The sequence below is a fragment of the Triticum urartu genome, chromosome 2A (assembly GCF_056163025.1).
Source record: "Triticum urartu cultivar PI428250 chromosome 2A, HENAU_Tu73, whole genome shotgun sequence".
NCBI classification, from domain to species: domain Eukaryota; kingdom Viridiplantae; phylum Streptophyta; class Magnoliopsida; order Poales; family Poaceae; genus Triticum; species Triticum urartu.
In genome coordinates this window covers 531,465,708-531,485,061 of record NC_141874.1, presented here as the reverse complement: position 1 = coordinate 531,485,061, position 19,354 = coordinate 531,465,708, and the positions used below count along the sequence as shown (strand labels likewise).

At 45.0% G+C, this 19,354-nt stretch overlaps 1 long non-coding RNA gene across 1 annotated transcript; it reads right to left on the bottom strand.

The window, feature by feature from the left end:
* Positions 1 to 1,444: 1,444 nt before the first annotated feature.
* Positions 1,445 to 2,266, bottom strand: LOC125517138 (uncharacterized). The gene is made up of 2 exons (XR_015615147.1): positions 1,842 to 2,266; positions 1,445 to 1,739 (listed from the first exon to the last, which is right to left on the bottom strand). It is a non-coding gene; the product is annotated as an uncharacterized LOC125517138 (long non-coding RNA).
* Between the last annotated feature and the right edge of the window lie 17,088 nt (positions 2,267 to 19,354).

Below are 19,354 nucleotides of genomic sequence, written 5' to 3'. Positions count from 1 at the left end.
AACATGTCTCTCATATAAATAGAACCACCATTATTCTCATATGGCATCAATGGTAGACAATTCATTTAGATATATTAAAACTGAGCACCCTTCCAGCCCTCTCAGGCATTAGCATTTCTAGCCGTTAGATCGACACTTTTAATCGTTTTTGGCCGTCGGATTCACTGTTAGTCCCACCTAATTCTCGTAGGCAAGCGCTAACTCGCGCGTCAGGCTGTGCTGGGCTTTGTGGGCTGCTGCTCCGATGGCTTTTTTGGTTGTCTCACGTTTAATTGGGCCTACTGGCCTTTTGGGCCTTTTCTACCATCATGGCCTTTTCTACCGTCCTATCCAACACAGCGCACAGGGTGAAACGCCACAGACGAACCCTAAACAGGTTCGCGACCTGTTCTGTTCCGACGGCGCCGCCTGAGATGGCCTCGGAGAATGAGGCTTCCTCGTCGTCCACCGTTCATTGCCTCTCCGATCCACCCACCGCTCCTCATTGCTCCAGGGGGCCACGTCTCATCACTAGATCACGCGCTGTATGCACTCGGAGGCGCTCGATGCGGCGACGCGGGCGATCTGGGTCAATCCAGCCAAGGCGCGGGTCGGGATCAAGTTGAGGTGAGGCTTGCGAAGGGATCCGGCGTGGGATGTGGCTGAATCGGGGGCCGATCGATCCAGTCGGCCGCAGTGCGTGAGGACCTGGCCGTGGTTGCCGGAGCCCCTTCTAGAGCCCCCACCTCTCATCTTCATCCCCTGTTTTTGGGAGAATCGGGGACTTCTCTTTTGTACTCCCAAGAGTATGTACTCTCACTCACAATGGATAAGGTTTAAAGGTGTGGACGTGCTAATTAGTAAAAAAGACTAACAAATTAAGTTTGTATGCATAGCTACTCCCTAAAAAGAAGGAACGGTGCATGCTAATCTATTTATCTAATCTGGTTGTTAGTTGTTTGACGGGTCTACACTACCCTGATCCTATTGTATTGAGTATTATACTTTTTATTTCTGTAGATATGGGAGTATATGCTTCTGCCGTGAGATAGTATATACTCTATTTTTCTACAAGATAGTTTATACTACATTTTTTTAAGAAGTATATGCTTCTGTTTTATGAAAGTGCATATACCTGATCTTTTTTGAGGAAGTATATACTACATGTTGTGAGTAAGTGCGTGCAGCTTCATTTGTGAGGAAGTATATACTTAATATCTTATGGGAGAGTATGCAACACATCTTTTCTGAGGGAGTATATACTTTTTTTCTAAAGAAGTATATACTTACATCATCTGTGAGGAAATATATGTCTTCGTTATACAAGAGAGTATATATATTGCAAAATTGTGATTGAGTATATATGTTATTTTTGTATCCGAGAGTATATACCACATTATTTATCAATTATATACTTTTTTTATCAAAGAGTATATACTGTGTTATTAAGAAAAAGAAAAATTAGTATGGTAAGCTCGCATAAGAATTTATTCACCAAAAAAGAGTATACGTATACACGTAATAAGAAGTATGCACATGTTTGATCACTGGTAACAAAAATGGCTTGTTTGCAAAAGTGCAAAGAAACCTGCTATAGTCGTTCCATTCATACAGTACATGATAAAGCATTCATGTATATGCATAAGTGGTGGCTATGTGAACACGTTCAAGTTTGCGTCACGACATGTGCTTGATTACAGGAGGTCAGACCGCCATCGTCCGCTGTCATCTTTGCGCTGCACCCTTGGCCATCGATGCTACTGCTCGGTAGATATAACATTCATCACTTCCACAGGTCACAAAAAATGGCAAAAGGAAACCGCTTGCAGAAATCATGTAGGATAGATACAAAAAACAATTACTTCAGGTCAACACCTAGAGGATGGTCGGTGACCAAGAACATCATGTGTACCGTGGCCTCCGCCCTCCGCCACTTATCCACAAGAAATAATGTTTGTTGTTGGGGAGATGGAGAAGTTGTCGTCAGAATGAAAGCTGGGCCCCAACTGATAACACATGAACGTACCTCTGGAATAAAATGGATCATGCTCCTTTTGTATTACATCGGATCCTCTTTTGTGTTTCTCAAAAGATCTGCAGCAGATTGAATACTAATTCTCAGAAGACTGGATCCAATCAATGAGAGGATGAACAACTGCCAATGGAGGCTGCTGCCGAGCGAGCTCCTTCTCTTGGAGGGTGATGTAGTCCGCCGCAGTCGCTGTCATGCCAGCCGTCGCCGCTGTCGCTGCAGCCGTGCCAGCCGTCGCCGCTGCTGCCGCAGGCCACAAATGAGATGACGGGATAGATGGATAAGGACTCAAATTTATAGGATGGTCCAACGATGCATATAAAAACACCTAGAAAATCGGAGCAATGAGTTTGGTCGTTTCCGCTGAATTTTTCCCACGTAATAAAGGAGAGACACGGGCATGGGAGTATGTACTCCTAGGAGTATTAACCCATTTTTCTATATATATATATATATATCCGTTGGAAAGAAGAGACTAGATAAATTGATTCCTGCACTAAGTTTGCATCCAAAGGTTCATGTTGATACATGGTTGCTCTTTCACTGCAAGAAGATGATGCCTATTTGTTCTCATTTGTCTAACAAAGCTGCAACATATCAGGAGAATAGCAGGGTTATGCACAAGGGTATTTTGTGGAGCCGACTCTTCAATATTTTGACATAAATTGTCAGAATTATCGACAACAAATTACAAATTGGAATTAAAAGTTTGTTTCCTTAATAGTGTAACACATTTTGTTGGAAATTGGAATAGAATGACTGCTATATATGATTTTTGAAGTATGTATTGCGCTGCAACAATACAAGGTACATGTTGCCACCACTGATTTGGTTTGTTCTGCGTGCAGATCACCGCACTTTGCCCCACGAGCCAGCCGTCAAGTCAATGGCGGAGGGACCACCCATCGACTTGAGCATCCGACAACGCCCATAACTAACTAAGAGCCAGACCTTCTTGCCGCACCTAACTGTCATGGTTGGTTCTTTCTCTCTTTTGTGGCAGCAGGGGAAGGAGGAGGAGTTCAGCATGCCCCCCCTGGTTCATGCTCATGCTCACTGTCAAGAACAACACTCGGGTCGGTGGAGTTCTTGCCTGTATTGATTGAGATCTCAGCTTAACAAGGACATATTTTCTGTAGTAAGTACTTACTGTCTGCACATCTGTTTTAATTGAAGACCTGACCTTCTAAAGTGCCGGTGTTGTCTGTCGTGCATACACTTGCTAAAAAACCAATCTGACTTAGTTGTCTGTGCTCATGTCTTCCAAGCGAATAGTAGTTTCCCTCTCAAGTGCCTTTGCTAATAATGTGGCACTGCAAAGTTAAATGCACCATTGTGTACATGAGAAATTTACTAATGGCTGCAAAGTTAATTGCACCATGTAATACTGAGTAAATATGATGGTTTCTGTGCACCTTTCATCAGTCAGTCATCCTTTGTAACAGTGTTGCCCTCCTATAGTGATGTCAAAAAAGTTAGATGCATCAACACGTAGTATATGAGTAATTAACCATCTTGGTGTCATAGATTTTATCTTTGTTGATGTGATATGTGATCTTACATTTATATTATTATCTCTAATCTTTTAGTGGCTACTATCTGACCTTTGAAGTATTTAATCTAACTTTTATGTAGCATCAAGTGATTGGGTTGATAAAAAAGTGTGCATTTGTCAAACCTGCAAGACGAAGTAAAGAAACAGAGGTCATGTAAATCTTTGTGGTTCCATTGCTACAAATGGAAGCAGGTAAACTACATTCCTCTATGATCTTGCTACTGTTAACATTTGAACTCGCCTTTTCTTCCTCCGAACTGCCATTGACTAACAAAAAAGGGTACAATCTTTCATCGTAGGTAAATCTTTGCCTTCAAGTTGGCATGTGAAGTGTTGTGACTGCTCTTAGAAATAATTTTGTAGTATATTATAAGGCTATCCAGCAATAGTTTCCTGTAAACTGTTATTTCGGCAGTCGAAAAATAATATGCCATTAAATCAGGAAGGAGCCTTTCATATCCCATTAGAACTATTTCTTTCCTATTTTTCATAATAACCTTTGTGTTTATTGTCTTCACTCTGAAACCTATCTGCAAACAAACTCAATGCAGCATTGATACTTCTACCATACAAAGTGTGCTATGTTTCAAAACACTAGCATTGGTGTCTTGTAGCTATTACTATTGCTTAATGTTTAGGTATATAATGCCTCCACATATTTGTATCAAACACTAACATTCAGTATTACAAATAGACGGGCGCAGCAACGCGCGCCATCCATGATCTAGTAGTATTTATAAGCAATTGAGTAGCCACGATAGGCAACTAATTACTATTAGCAGGCAACTCTGCTTCAATCATGGGAAATTTTATTGTATTTATAGGCAACTGAGCATCAACCTAGGCAATTGAGTAGACACGATAGGCAAGTTGGGATAATGTTACAAAAATTCACATGTACACATAGTGCAGTGAAGTTGCTTGCATGTAGCACTAAAGTTGCCTCATGTTTTCGTGTTAGTTTCTCGGCTTGACACAAACGAACCTATAGGCAGTCCTACTAGGACAAAAAAGAGTTTGCTTCCCTATAGTACTACTTAGAGGTGAATTTAGTCAATTGGTAGTCATGATAAGAAACTTATAAAGACTTGTCGCTGACAGGTAGTCATACTAGGGAATAAAAAGGAGTTGCTTTCTTATAGCACTAAAGTGTCTCCATAGCATCCAAAGTTTCTTCAAGACCAGGACGAAGCCGACGAACGGCGGACGCCATTGGAGAAGTAGCTCGGGGCTTCGCATCGAGTCGCTGGGTCGCATGCGGTACATCGTCGTCGTAGGTGTGCGGCGTCGGTGGGTGGGCGGCACATTGCTAGAGGACAGCCATGTCCCGACGCTCGTGAGAAGATGGAGGAGGGTAGGCGACGTTGACAATTGTGGCGGTGACCATATTGGGATGGGGATAGGGCTTGGTCAGTGAGAGAAGTTGGATCGGGAGGGATCCTATTTTTCTTGGAGGGCTTTTTTTCACGAGGGGCTATCGACGTGGGAGCGAGGGGGGAAGGAACCGATCGTGCGGGGTGGGTCGCCGAAGGGAGGGCAGGACGCGGTCATTGGTACGAATAGTAGATATTTCTTTGTTATATGATTTACACATTAATTTTCTTAAAATTGGTTATTTGTTTTCTAATTAATGTGATTGGGCGATTAAAGGTAAGGCTAATTAATTTAGATTTGGTGTTTAGAGATTGATCGTGATTGATTCTTTCACATAGAGACATTACTAAATAACTTGCGGCAACATGGAAAGTTTTGATCCGTTCAGATTTTTTTCGTTGTGTGAGAGGGTGATGCGAAACTAAACCGGTGGGGTGAGGGAGGGGACGAAAAAAAACCAGTCGAAAAAAACAAACAAAAGTGGTGGGACGAAAAAACCTTGGACGCAATCCTACCAACTGCTCCATTAGAAGTAGAGATTTTCTTAAATTTCCTTATTTGTTTTCTAATTAATGTGATTGGGCGATTTAAGGTAAGGTTAATTAATTTAGATTTGGTCTTTAGAGATTGATCACGATTGATTCCATCACATAAATACATTATTAAATAACTTGCGACAACATGGAAAATTCTGATCTATTCAGTTTTTTTTCGTTGTGTGAGAGAGTGTTGCAAAACTAAACCGGTGGGGGGAGGGGTTGGGACAAAAGAACCAGTCAAAAAAACCTCGAATGAAAGTGGTGGGACGAAAAAACCCTGGACGATTTGTTTCCTAATTAATGTGTATTTGTTTCCTAATTAATGTAATTGGATGATTTAAGGTAAGGCTAATTAATTTAGATTTGGTCTTTAGAGATTGATCGCGATCGATTCTTTCACATAAAGACATTATTAAATAACTTGCGGCAACATGGAAAGTTTTGATTTGTTTTGATTTTTTCGTTGCGTGAGAGGGTGACATGAAAATAAACCAGTGGGGTGGAAGGAGGGGATGAAAATGTTCAGACAAAAGTGAGGAGACGAAAAAAACCTAAACTAATTTTACCAACTGCTTTATTAGAAGTAGAGATATATATATATTCTGAGACCATGGGAGACACTTATACACATAAACCTGCTCGGAGTACACAAACCCCCAAGAGCACGCCGGAACACCAAACCCTTCTGTCCCCACTACATTCCGATGGCGACGGCGGTGTCGGCGCCCGTCTTCACGGCGACGGTGCGGGTCTCCAATATCCCTCCCTCCGCCGTCGCTAAGGAGCTCCTAGCATTCCTCGATTCCGCCGTCGCCACTGCTGGCGAAGCCTACGCCTGCGAGATCGCCGCCGCCCGACGCGGCTGGTTAAGTCGAGGCGATGGGAGCGTTTAGTTCGATTCCACCGCCACCGCAACCCTCGCCGCCGAACTCGCCTCCTCCGGTCGCCTATCGCGCTTCCTCGGCTCCCTCCTCTCCGTCTCCCCTGCCCCCGCGGACCTTCTCCCCCGCGTACCCGACCTTTCTCTCCGCGTGGCCGACGCCCGCCTCCTTGTCGGCAACCGCGTGGCCGAGCACGAATACGAGGCGGCCGACACTTGGGACAACGTCTGCGTGGAGGTCATCCCGGGGAAGCGGCGCATAGACCTGTACCTGAATCATGATTCCCAGAGGTACATGCTTGAGGTGTTCTTCGAGGACATCAGGGATTGTCTCCAGTGCAGCTTCGATGGGACCGGCGTCATATTGCTTCAGGTGAGCTGCTCACGGTGTTTATTTATTTTTGAACGTTGAAGACTGTAGGCAGTCACATCTATATCTATATACCTACTATTAAAGGGAATAGGTATTCTTAGTTTGGTTTGGTCCTTTTTGTTTGGTTTAAACACGTTAAGCGATTTGGGCCAGATACTTGTATGTTGATGGGCCTTTTATGGACTTTCATAGAGACCTGTGTGAAAAATAATTGCGTCAAAATAAATCAACATTGTGGGAATTGAACACAGGACCTCATGTCTAGCTCTTCGATGTAACAAACAACAACCTATGCGCCTTTCACATTTACTAATCCCAACTCGCTCTAAATATACGAGTGGCAGTCATCATGTTTAGGGCGAGCTAATTAAGCGAATGAGCTAATAAAGGAAGAATTGTGGGCTTAAATAGAATATTTAAACGGATGTGGCTAATTAAATAAAGGATTATGCGTAAACCAGTGGAATAACTAAAAGAAAGATTGTCGTCTTGATAAACTCTACTCGAAGGATTTAAGATAAAAAGGTAGGATAATTAAAAGGAAGGATCTATAGGCTTCAATGTGTTGGGGCTACGAAATTAGAAAAGGAAGGATTGATTACCGACAAAAACGAGTGATGGCGTCATGATAATTAATAAAAGGATTATACATAAATGTTGGAAATATGCCGTAGAGGCAATAATAAATTGATTATTATTATACTTACTTGTTCATGATAATCGTTTATTATCCATGCTAGAATTGTATTGATAGGAAACTCAGATACATGTGTGGATACATAGACAACACCATGTCCCTAGTAAGCCTCTAGTTGACTAGCTCGTTGATCAATAGATGGTTACGGTTTCCTGACCATGGACATTGGATGTCGTTGATAACGGGATCACATCATTAGGAGAATGATGTGATGGACAAGACCCAATCCTAAGCATAGCACTAGATCGTGTAGTTCGTATGCTAAAGCTTTTCTAATGTCAAGTATCATTTCCTTAGACCATGAGATTGTGCAACTCCTGGATACCGTAGGAGTGCTTTGGGTGTGCCAAACGTCACAACGTAACTGGGTGACTATAAAGGTACACTACAGGTATCTCCGAAAGTGTCTGTTGGGTTGGCACGAATCGAGACTGGGATTTGTCACTCCGTGTAAGCGGAGAGGTATCTCTGGGCCCACTCGGTAGGACATCATCATAATGTGCACAATGTGATCAAGGAGTTGATCACGGGATGATGTGTTATGGAACGAGTAAAGAGACTTGCCAGTAACGAGATTGAACAAGGTATCGGGATACCGACGATCGAATCTCGGGCAAGTATCGTACCGCTAGACAAAGGGAATTGTATACGGGATTGATTAAGTCCTTGACATCGTGGTTCATCCGATGAGATCATCGTGGAGCATGTGGGAGCCAACATGGGTATCCAGATCCCGCTGTTGGTTATTGACCGGAGAACGTCTCGGTCATGTCTGCATGTCTCCCGAACCCGTAGGGTCTACACACTTAAGGTTCGATGACGCTAGGGTTATAAAGGAAGTTTGTATGTGGTTACCGAATGTTGTTCGGAGTCCCGGATGAGATCCCGGACATCACGAGGAGTTCCGGAATGGTCCGGAGGTAAAGATTTATATATGGGAAGTCCTATTTTGGTCACCGGAAGAGTTTCGGGGTTTATCGGTAACGTACCGGGACCACCGGGAGGGTCCCGGGGGTCCAGCAGGTGGGGCCACCAACCCCGGAGGCTTGCGTGGGCTAAGAGTGGTGAGGGACCAGCCCCTGAGTGGGCTGGTGCGCCTCCCACAAGGCCCAAGGGGCAGCTAGGAAAAAAAGGAGGAAACCCTAGGCTTAGATGGGCCTAAGGCCCACCCTAGGGGGCGCCTCCCTCTCTTTCCCCCTTGGCCGCCCCTTGTTTCCCATCTAGGGCTGCCGCCCCCCCTAGGGGTGGGAACCCTAGAGGGGGTGCACCCTCCTCCCTCTCCCCTATATATAGTGAGGCATGGGGCTGCCCATAACACGCGATCTGATCTCTGCCTCTTGGTGCAGCCCTCCCTCTCTCTTCCTCCTCTCCCGTGGTGCTTGGCGAAGCCCTGCAGGATTGCCACGCTCCTCCATCACCACCACGCCGTTGTGCTGCTGCTGGATGGAGTCTTCCTCAACCTCTCCCTCTCTCCTTGCTGGATCAAGGCGTGGGAGACATCGTCGGGCTGTACGTGTGTTGAACGCGGAGGTGCCGTCCGTTCGGCACTAGGATCTCCGGTGATTTGGATCACGACGAGTACGACTCCATCAACCCCGTTCTCTTGAACGCTTCCGCTTAGCAATCTACAAGGGTATGTAGATGCACTCTCCTTCCCCTCGTTGCTAGTCTCTCCATAGATAGATCTTGGTGACACGTAGGAAAATTTTGAATTTCTGCTACGTTCCCCAATAGTGGTATCAGAGCTAGGTCTATTGCGTAGATTCTATGCACGAGTAGAACACAAAGTAGTTGTGGGCGTTGATTTTGTTCAATATGCTTACCGTTACTAGTCCAATCTTGTTTCGACGGCATCATGGGATGAAGCGGCCCGGACCGACCTTACATGTACTCTTACGTGAGACTGGTTCCACCGATTGACATGCACTAGTTGCATAAGGCGGCTAGCGGGTGTCTGTCTCTCCCACTTTAGTCGGAACGGATTCGATGAAAAGGGTCCTTATGAAGGGTAAATAGCAATTGGCATATCACGTTGTGGTTTTTGCGTAGGTAAGAAACGTTCTTGCTAGAAACCCATAGCAGCCACGTAAAACATGCAAACAACAATTAGAGGACGTCTAACTTGTTTTTGCAGGGTATGCTATGTGATGTGATATGGCCAAAGGATGTGATGAATGATATATGTGATGTATGAGATTGATCATGTTCTTGTAATAGGAATCACGACTTGCATGTCGATGAGTATGACAACCGGCAGGAGCCATAGGAGTTGTCTTAATTTATTTATGACCTGCGTGTCAACATAAACGTCATGTAATTACTTTACTTTATTGCTAACCGTTAGCTGTAGTAGTAGAAGTAATAGATGACGTGACAACTTCAAGAAGACACGATGATGGAGATCATGGTGTCATGCCGGTGACGGTGATGATCACGGAGCCCCGAAGATGGAGATCAAAAGGAGCAATATGATATTGGCCATATCATGTCACTATTTGATTGCATGTGATGTTTATCATGTTTATACATCTTATTTGCTTAGAACGACAGTAGTAAATAAGATGATCCCTCATTAAAATTTCAAGAAAGTGTTTCCCCTAACTGTGCACCGTTGCGATAGTTCGTTGTTTCAAAGCACCACGTGATGATTGGGTGTTTGATTCAGGCATTCATATACAACGGGTGTAAGCCAGATTTACACATGCGGAACACTTAGGTTGACTTGACGAGCCTAGAATGTACAGACATGGCCTCGGAACACAAAAGACCGAAAGGTCGAACATGAGTCGTATAGAAGATACGATCAACATGAAGATGTTCACCGATGTTGACTAGTCCGTCTCACGTGATGATCGGACACGGCCTAGTTGACTCGGATCATGTAATCACTTAGATGACTAGAGGGATGTCTATCTGAGTGGGAGTTCATAAGATGAACTTGTTTATCCTGAACATGGTCAAAAAGGATTTTGCAAATTATGTCGTAGCTCACGTTATAGTTCTACTGTTTAGATATGTTCCTAGAGAAAAATTAGTTGAAAGTTGATAGTAGCAATTATGCGGACTAGGTCCGTAAACTGAGGATTGTCCTCATTGCTTCTTAGAAGGCTTATATCCTTAATGCACCGCTCAGTGTGCTGAACCTCGAACGTTGTCTGTGGATGTTGCGAACATCTGACATACACGTTTTGATAACTACGTGATAGTTCAGTTAAACAGTTTAGAGTTGAGGCACCAAAGACGGTTTTGAAACGTCGCGAAACATATGAGATGTTTCGAGGGCTGAAATTGGAATTTCAGGCTCGTGCCCACGTCAAGAGGTATAAGACCTCCGACGATTTTCTTAGCCTGCAAACTAAGGGAGAAAAGCTCAATTGTTGAGCTTGTGCTCAGATTGTCTGAGTACAACAATCATTTGAATCAAGTGGGAGTTGATCTTCCAGATAAGATAGTGATAGTTCTCTGAATTCATTACCACCAAGCTGCTAGAGCTTCGTGATGAACTATAATATATCAGGGACATATATGATGATCCTTGAGATGTTCGCGATGTTTGACACCACGAAAGTAGAAATCAAGAAGGAGCATCAATTGTTGATGGTTGGTGAAACCACTAGTTTCAAGAAGGGCAAGGGCAAGAAGGGATACTTCATGAAACGGCAATTCAGCTGCTGCTCTAGTAAAGAAACCCAAAGTTGAACCCAAACCCGAGACTAAGTGCTTCTGTAATAAGGGGAACAGCCACTGGAGCAGAATTACCCTAGATACTTGGTAGATAAGAAGGCTGGCAAGGTCGATAGAAGTATATTGGATATACATTGTGTTGATGTGTACTTTACTAGTACTCCTAGTAGCACCAGGGTATTAGATACCGGTTCGGTTGCTTAGTGTTAGTAACTCGAAATAAAAGCTACGGAATAAAACGGAGACTAGCTAAAGGTGAGCTGATGATATGTGTTGGAAGTGTTTCCAATGTTGATATGATCAAGCATCGCAAGCTCCCTCTACCATCGAGATTGGTGTTTGCGTTGAGCATAGACATGATTGGATTATGTCTATCGCAATACGGTTGTTCATTTAAAGAATAATAGTTACTCTGTTTATTTGAATAATACCTTCAATGGTCTTACACCTAAAATGAATGGTTTATTGAATCTCGATCGTAGTGATACACATGTTCATGCCAAAAGATAGTAATGATAGTACCACCTACTTACGGCACTGCCACGTAAGTCATATAGGTATAAAACGCATGAAGAAGCTCCATGTTGATGGATCTTTGGACTCACTCGTTTTTGAAAAGTTTGAGACATGCGAACCATGTCTATTGGTGTATATGCATGAAGAAACTCCATGCAAATGGACTGTCTGGACTCACTTGATTTTGAATCACTTGAGACATGCAAATCATACCACATGGGCAAGATGACTAAAAGCCTCGTTTTCAGTAAAATGGAACTAGAAAGCAACTTGTTGGAAGTAATACATTTTGATGTGTGCAGTCCAATGGGTGCTGAGGCATGTAGTGGATATCGTTATGTTCTTACTTCACAGATGATTTGAGTAGATGTTGAGTATATTTACTTGATGAATCACGAGTCTGAATTATTGAAAGGTTCAAGTAATTTTAGGGTGAAGTTGAAAGATCGTCGTGACAAGAGGATAAAATATCTATGATATGATCATAGAGATGAATATCTGAATTACAAGTTTGGCACAGAATTAAGACATTGTGGAAATCGTTTCACAACTAATACAGCCTGGAACACCATAGTGTGATGGTGTGTCCGTACATCATAACTGCACCCTATTGGATATGATGCATACCATGATGTCTCTTATCAAATTACCACGATAGTTTATGGGTTAGGCATTAGAGACAACCACATTCACTTTAAATAGGGCACCACGTAATTCCGATGAGATGACACCGTATGAACTATGGTTTAGAGAAACCTAAGCTATCATTTCTTAAAAGTTTGGGGCTGTGACGCTTATGTGAAAAAGTTTCAGGCTGATAAGCTCGAACCCAAAGCGGATAAATGCATCTTCATAGGACACCCAAAACAGTTGGGTATACCTCCTGTCTCAGATTCGAAAGCAATAAGGGATTGTTTCTAGAATCGGGTCCTTTCTCGAGGAAAAGTTTCTCTCGAAAGAATTGAGTGGGAGGATGGTGGAGACTTGATGAGGTTATTGAACCGTCTCTTCAACTAGTGTGTGGCAGGGCACAGGAAGTTGTTCCTGTGGCACCTACACCAATTGAAGTGGAAGCTTATGATAGTGATCATGAAACTTCAAATCAAGTCACTACCAAACCTCGTGGGATGACAAGGATGCGTGCTACTTCAGAGTGGTACGTAATCTTGTCTTGGAAGTCATGTTGCTAGACAACAATGAACCTACAAGCTATGGAGAAGCGATGGTGGGCCCGGATTCGAAATAATTGGCTCGAGGCCATAAAATCCGAGAGAGGATCCATGTATGAAAACAAAGTGTAGACTTTGGAAGAACTACTTGATGGTCGTAAGGCTGTTGAGTACAGATGGATTTTAAAAGGAAGACAGACAATGATGGTATGTGTCACCATTGAGAAAGCTTGACTTGTCATTAAGGTGTTTCCCGACAAGTTCAAGGAGTTGACTACGGTGAGACTTTCTCACTCGTAGCAATGCTAAGAGTCTGTTGGAATTATATAAGTGATTACTGCATTATTTATGAAATCTTGCAGATAGGATGTCAAAACATTGTTTCCTCGACGATTTTCTTGAGGAAAGGTTGTATGTGATACAACCGGAAGGTTTTGTCAATCCTGAAAGATGCTAATAAGTATGCAAAGCTCCAACAATTCTTCTGAGGACTGGAGTAAGCATCTCGAAGTTGGAATGTACGCTTTGATGAGATGGTCAAAGATTTTGGGTTTATATAAAGTTTATGAGAAACTTGTATTTCCAAAGAAGTGAGTGGGAGCACTATAGAATTTCTGATGAATATATGTTGTTGATTAGAAATGACGTCGAATTTCTAGAAAGCATATAGGGTTATTTGGAAAGTGTTTTTTAATGGAAAGCCTGGATTAAGCTACTTGAACATTGAGCATCAAGATCTATAAGGATAGATCAAAACGCTTAATAGTACTTTCAAATGAGCACATTCCTCGACATGATCTTGAAGGTGTTCAAGATGGATCAGTCAAAGAAGGAGTTCTTGCCTGAGTCGTAAGGTATGAAGTTAAGACTTAAAGCTCGACCATGGCAGAATAGAGAGAAAGGACGAAGGTCGTCCCCTATGCTTAAGACGTAGGCTCTACAGTATGCTATGCTGTGTACCGCACCTGAAGTGTGCCTTGCCATGAGTCAGTCAAGGGGTACAAGAGTGATCCAAGAATGGATCACAGGACAGCGGTCAAAGTTATCCTTAGTATCTAGTGGACTAAGGAATTTTCTCGATTATGGAGGTGGTAAAAGAGTTCGTCGTAAAGGGTTACGTCGATGCAAGCTTAACACCTATCCGGATAGCTCTGAGTAGAGATACCGGATACGTATAATGGAGCAACAATTTAGAATAGCTCCAAGTAGAACAGTTATTTGGAATAGCTCCAAATAGAACGTGGTAGCTACATCTAGGAGATGACATAGAGATTTGTAAAGCACACACGGATCTGAAAGGTTCAGACCCGTTGACTAAAGCCTCTCTCACAAGCAACATGATCAAACCCAGAATTCATTGAGTGCTAATCACATAGTGATGTGAACTAGATTATTGACTCTAGTAAACTCTTGGATGTTGGTCACATGGCGATGCGACCTGTGAGTGTTAATCACATGGCGATGTGAACTAGATTATTGACTCTAGTGCAAGTGGGAGACTGTTGGAAATATGCCCTAGAGGCAATAATAAATTGATTATTATTATATTTCCTTGTTCATGATAATCGTTTATTATCCATGCTAGAATTGTATTGATAGGAAACTCAGATACATGTGTGGATACATAGACAACACCATGTCCCTAGTAAGCCTCTAGTTGACTAGCTCGTTGATCAATAGATGGTTACGGTTTCCTGACCATGGACATTGGATGTCGTTGATAACGGGATCACATCATTAGGAGAATGATGTGATGGACAAGACCCAATCCTAAGCATAGCACTAGATCGTGTAGTTCGTATGCTAAAGCTTTTCTAATGTCAAGTATCATTTCCTTAGACCATGAGATTGTGCAACTCCTGGATACCGTAGGAGTGCTTTGGGTGTGCCAAACGTCACAACGTAACTGGGTGACTATAAAGGTACACTACAGGTATCTCCGAAAGTGTCTGTTGGGTTGGCACGAATCGAGACTGGGATTTGTCACTCCGTGTAAGCGGAGAGGTATCTCTGGGCCCACTCGGTAGGACATCATCATAATGTGCACAATGTGATCAAGGAGTTGATCACGGGATGATGTGTTATGGAACGAGTAAAGAGACTTGCCGGTAACGAGATTGAACAAGGTATCGGGATACCGACGATCGAATCTCGGGCAAGTATCGTACCGCTAGACAAAGGGAATTGTATACGGGATTGATTAAGTCCTTGACATCGTGGTTCATCTGATGAGATCATCGTGGAGCATGTGGGATCCAACATGGGTATCCAGATCCCGCTGTTGGTTATTGACCGGAGAACATCTCGGTCATGTCTGCATGTCTCCCGAACCCGTAGGGTCTACACACTTAAGTTTCGATGACGCTAGGGTTATAAAGGAAGTTTGTATGTGGTTACCAAATGTTGTTCGGAGTCCCGGTTGAGATCCCGGACATCACGAGGAGTTTCGGAATGGTCCGGAGGTAAAGATTTATATATGGGAAGTCCTATTTTGGTCACCGGAAGAGTTTCGGGGTTTATCGGTAACGTACCGGGACCACCGGGAGGGTCCCGGGGGTCCAGCAAGTGGGGCCACCAACCTCGAAGGCTTGCGTGGGATAAGAGTGGTGAGGGACCAGCCCCTGAGTGGGCTGGTGCGCCTCCCACAAGGCCCAAGGGGCAGCTAGGAAAAAAAGGAGGAAACCCTAGGCTTAGATGGGCCTAAGGCCCACCCTAGGGGGCGCCTCCCTCTCTTTCCCCCTTGGCCGCCCCTTGTTTCCCATCTAGGGCTGCCGCCCCCCTAGGGGTGGGAACCCTAGAGGGGGCGCACCCTCCTCCCTCTCCCCTATATATAGTGAGGCATGGGGCTGCCCATAACACGCGATCTGATCTCTGCCTCTTGGTGCAGCCCTCCCTCTCTCTTCCTCCTCTCCCGTGGTGCTTGGCGAAGCCCTGCAGGATTGCCACGCTCCTCCATCACCACCACGCCGTTGTGCTGCTGCTGGATGGAGTCTTCCTCAACCTCTCCCTCTCTCCTTGCTGGATCAAGGCGTGGAGACATCGTCGGGCTGTACTTGTGTTGAACGCGGAGGTGCCATCCGTTCGGCACTAGGATCTCCGGTGATGTGGATCACGACGAGTACGACTCCATCAACCCCGTTCTCTTAAACGCTTCCGCTTAGCAATCTACAAGGGTATGTAGATGCACTCTCCTTCCCCTCGTTGCTAGTCTCTCCATAGATAGATCTTGGTGACACGTAGGAAAATTTTGAATTTCTGCTACGTTCCCCAACAATAAATGCCATTAAAAATATTATACTTAAATAAAATCAGTGGGAGATTATGCCCGGCAAAGAAAATATGAACACGGCTAAATTGCAACGTATTTTTTATGTTCATTTTTTATAAGGATGCTGCGCTGCAGCATGTTCTTCATAGTGAATCCGGTGCTATGGGACATTAAAACATCAATTTTTCCCGTTGCAACGCACGGGCATATGTGCTAGTATATTAATCAAGAAAGTACTTTACATAGTGTACAAGGGTGTGGTGGGGCTTTTGCCCCAATCACAGTGTACTAGGGTTCAGAGGTATAAGTAATTACAGGGGATTAAAGTAGTTTGGCTAACCATAGGCAATCTCTCTGGCAAATTCAGTAATGAACCCTAGCAGCTCAGGTTTTGTCCTGTGTTGCAACATCAAGAAATCTTCTCTGAATCTTGACAACCAGGACCTGTCGGAAGGCGTCACTCCTATGAAGATCAGGTTATTCCTCTCTGTCCAGATCGACCACGCTGTTGTGGTGAACACTTCCATGATCATGGGTTTATTTAGCCGCTGCCATCCAGTCAAACCTATCTCCTTCTATTGCCCAGGTCAACCCAACTGAAGTCCAGCACGTGTAGGAGAAACTGCAGGTATAGAACAGATGTTCCAGAGTTTCTTCTTGTTGGGTTTGGTAGAGCACACAGTAGTCCGTCCTGTCTGTCGATGAGCCCATTACTTAATGTCTACGTTTGAGCATGTTCTTGGTGTTTTAATCTATCGGACAAGAGGAGCCACACAAAAACCCTTAGTTTCATTGTACACCTCGACTTCCAAATCCACCGAAAAGCCTGATCAGCTGTGACATTGTATATCTGGACGATGAATATTTGGGCCCCCCATGTGCATGCCCAAACATCTCTCTGCTCTAGGTCTATCTGACACTCAGCGGTCGCCAGCTGCAAATCCCGCGCTTCTTGTGTTGCCTGTTGAGACATTGGCAGAAAAAAGACCGCTTTTGCACTTTTCGCGCTTAGGATTTCATGGACAGTCATATCTTCAGATATAGCATAGGAGTGCGCTCTTGGGAATCCTTATTGGAAGGTTACCTTGCACCATTTATCTTTCCAAAATAGTGTGCTGGAGCCATCCCCTATTTTAACCGTGGAGATTCCTCTGATGATAGGAGACAGCGACATTACTTCTCTCCACCAGAACGACCCGCATGGTCCAGTGGCGTGCGGGATTCTGTCCACATAGTACGTGTCCCAGATCAAGGTCACCCATGGCAGATCGTGTCTTTTATAGAATTTGTCTAGGAACTTGAGTAAAAGGGCTGTGTTTAATGTTTTTGTATCCAGCACACTGAGCCCCCCCTTGTCTTTCGGCTTACACACCATCGTCCATGAGGCCAGTGAGTTTGCTGTCTCCCCATTCTCATTCTTCCATCTCCAAAGGCACAGTCTTCTGATCTTGTCCAAGTGAGCAAGAATTTTAGGCGGCAGGCGGATGGAGCACACCGCATACACCGCGATTGCAAGTGAGCACGGAGTTTACCAAGGTCGGTTTGGATCCATAAGAGGCCATGTAGATTGTTGCAGACAGTCTTCTCTCTACAGTGTCAACCAGGGGCATCAGATCGACGACTGTGGGTTTCGTGATCTCCATGGGCAGCCCCAGGTACGTGAACGGCATCGAGCCTACTGTACATCCAAAGATCGCAGCAAAGCCTGCCGCTGACGCTGCGTCTAGGTTGATCGGCACCAGAGTAGTCTTCTCGAAGTTTATCCAAAGTCCAACCGAGTCAGCGTAATCAAGCAGAATTTTCTTCATGCCTCTTGCTTGTTCTTCATATGTCTGCATCACAATTATCGTGTCGTACACGTATTGTATTGCGGGGAAGTCTTTGTGTGTGCATGGGGGGGTTGGGTGTCTGAGGACCCCTCGGCGAAGTGCGCCGTTGACAGCAGCTTGCAGCAGGTTGGCCGCGAGGACGAAGATCAAGGGCGATAGCGGGTCACCTTGTCGCCCCGCCCCCGGTGGCGGCATTGAAACTGACGGCCCGGTACCCCATTGAGCTGTGGGAAAAGTCCATGTGTCTCATGACCTCAATCATAGCCGGGTGTTCTATAGTATCGAAGGCCTGGGAAAAGTCCAGTTTTAGAATAAACGCCTGAGATCCAGAGGCTTGACATTGGTATATATACTCGAACGCCCAAGCCAAGCAGGTCCTGTATCATTCTCCCTTTCAAAAATCCGTATTGGTTCCTGTGAATGATTTTTAGAATCCATTTCTGTAACCGATCCGCAAGCAGTTTGGTTATTAGCTAAAGACAACAGTTTAGCAGTGTGATGGGGCGAAAATCTTTTGCTCTCTGGGGCGAGTGGATCTTCAGAATGAGAATGATGAACCCGGTGTTTATGCTTTGAAGATTGAGTTCTTCTGCGCGGAAATCATGACAAAGCTGATAAAATTCAGGTTTGATTATATGCTAGCATGATTTGGTAAAGTGACCCTAAACCCATCTGGCCCTGGAGCTCTGTCGGCCGGCATGGTTCCAACTGTTAGAGTTATATTGATGATGGCCTTTGGCCTTTTGTATTCTTGCCTTTTGGCATCCTCATGTACATTATATATATGGTGGCTTTGGCCTCCTAGTAATACAAGTTGCATATTTTCTGACATGGTATTAGAGCTTAGGTCAAATTTTTTCGCACGTGCAACTCGTGCTTGATCCTTCTATCGCGTCGCCGTCGTCCTCTTGCCCGGTGTGGCCGCTCCCTCATCTCCGCTGCTGCCATTTCTTTCCATCAGATTGTTGTTGTCTCCACTCTAGAGCGTGGTTGAACGCCGCTCCCGTGCATCTTGCACCTTTCGGCTCCTCCAACTGGTTCACGCCGGCCTGGCCGCCACGGAGGAGGTTCTCCACCGCCGCCGGTGAACTTCAGGCTATCGCTCGACGCTCCTCCGGCTGCCGCCCGCAGCCCATCGGGCGTTGCTCCTCCGGCCTCGTCTTCCCGTCGCCGCCCGACTGCTCCTCCGGCCCCGTCTGCCCGTCACCGTCCGGCTCCGGCCCAGTCTGCCCGTCGCCGCCGGCCCCTCCCGCCCGTCGCCGCCGGCCGCCCGTTTGGCCCCGGTCTCTCCGCGCAGTTGGCCTCCGCGTGTGCTCGCGTGGTCGTGTGCGTGTGTGAAACTGCCGCACTTTCAGTTCCCGTTCAGATCAGATCGATTCCTGTGATTTCGCAGGCGCTGGTTGCTTGGGCTCCTGGTGGGCCGCTGTGAGTGGTTTGCCAATTCTTTCGGCTCTTGGCT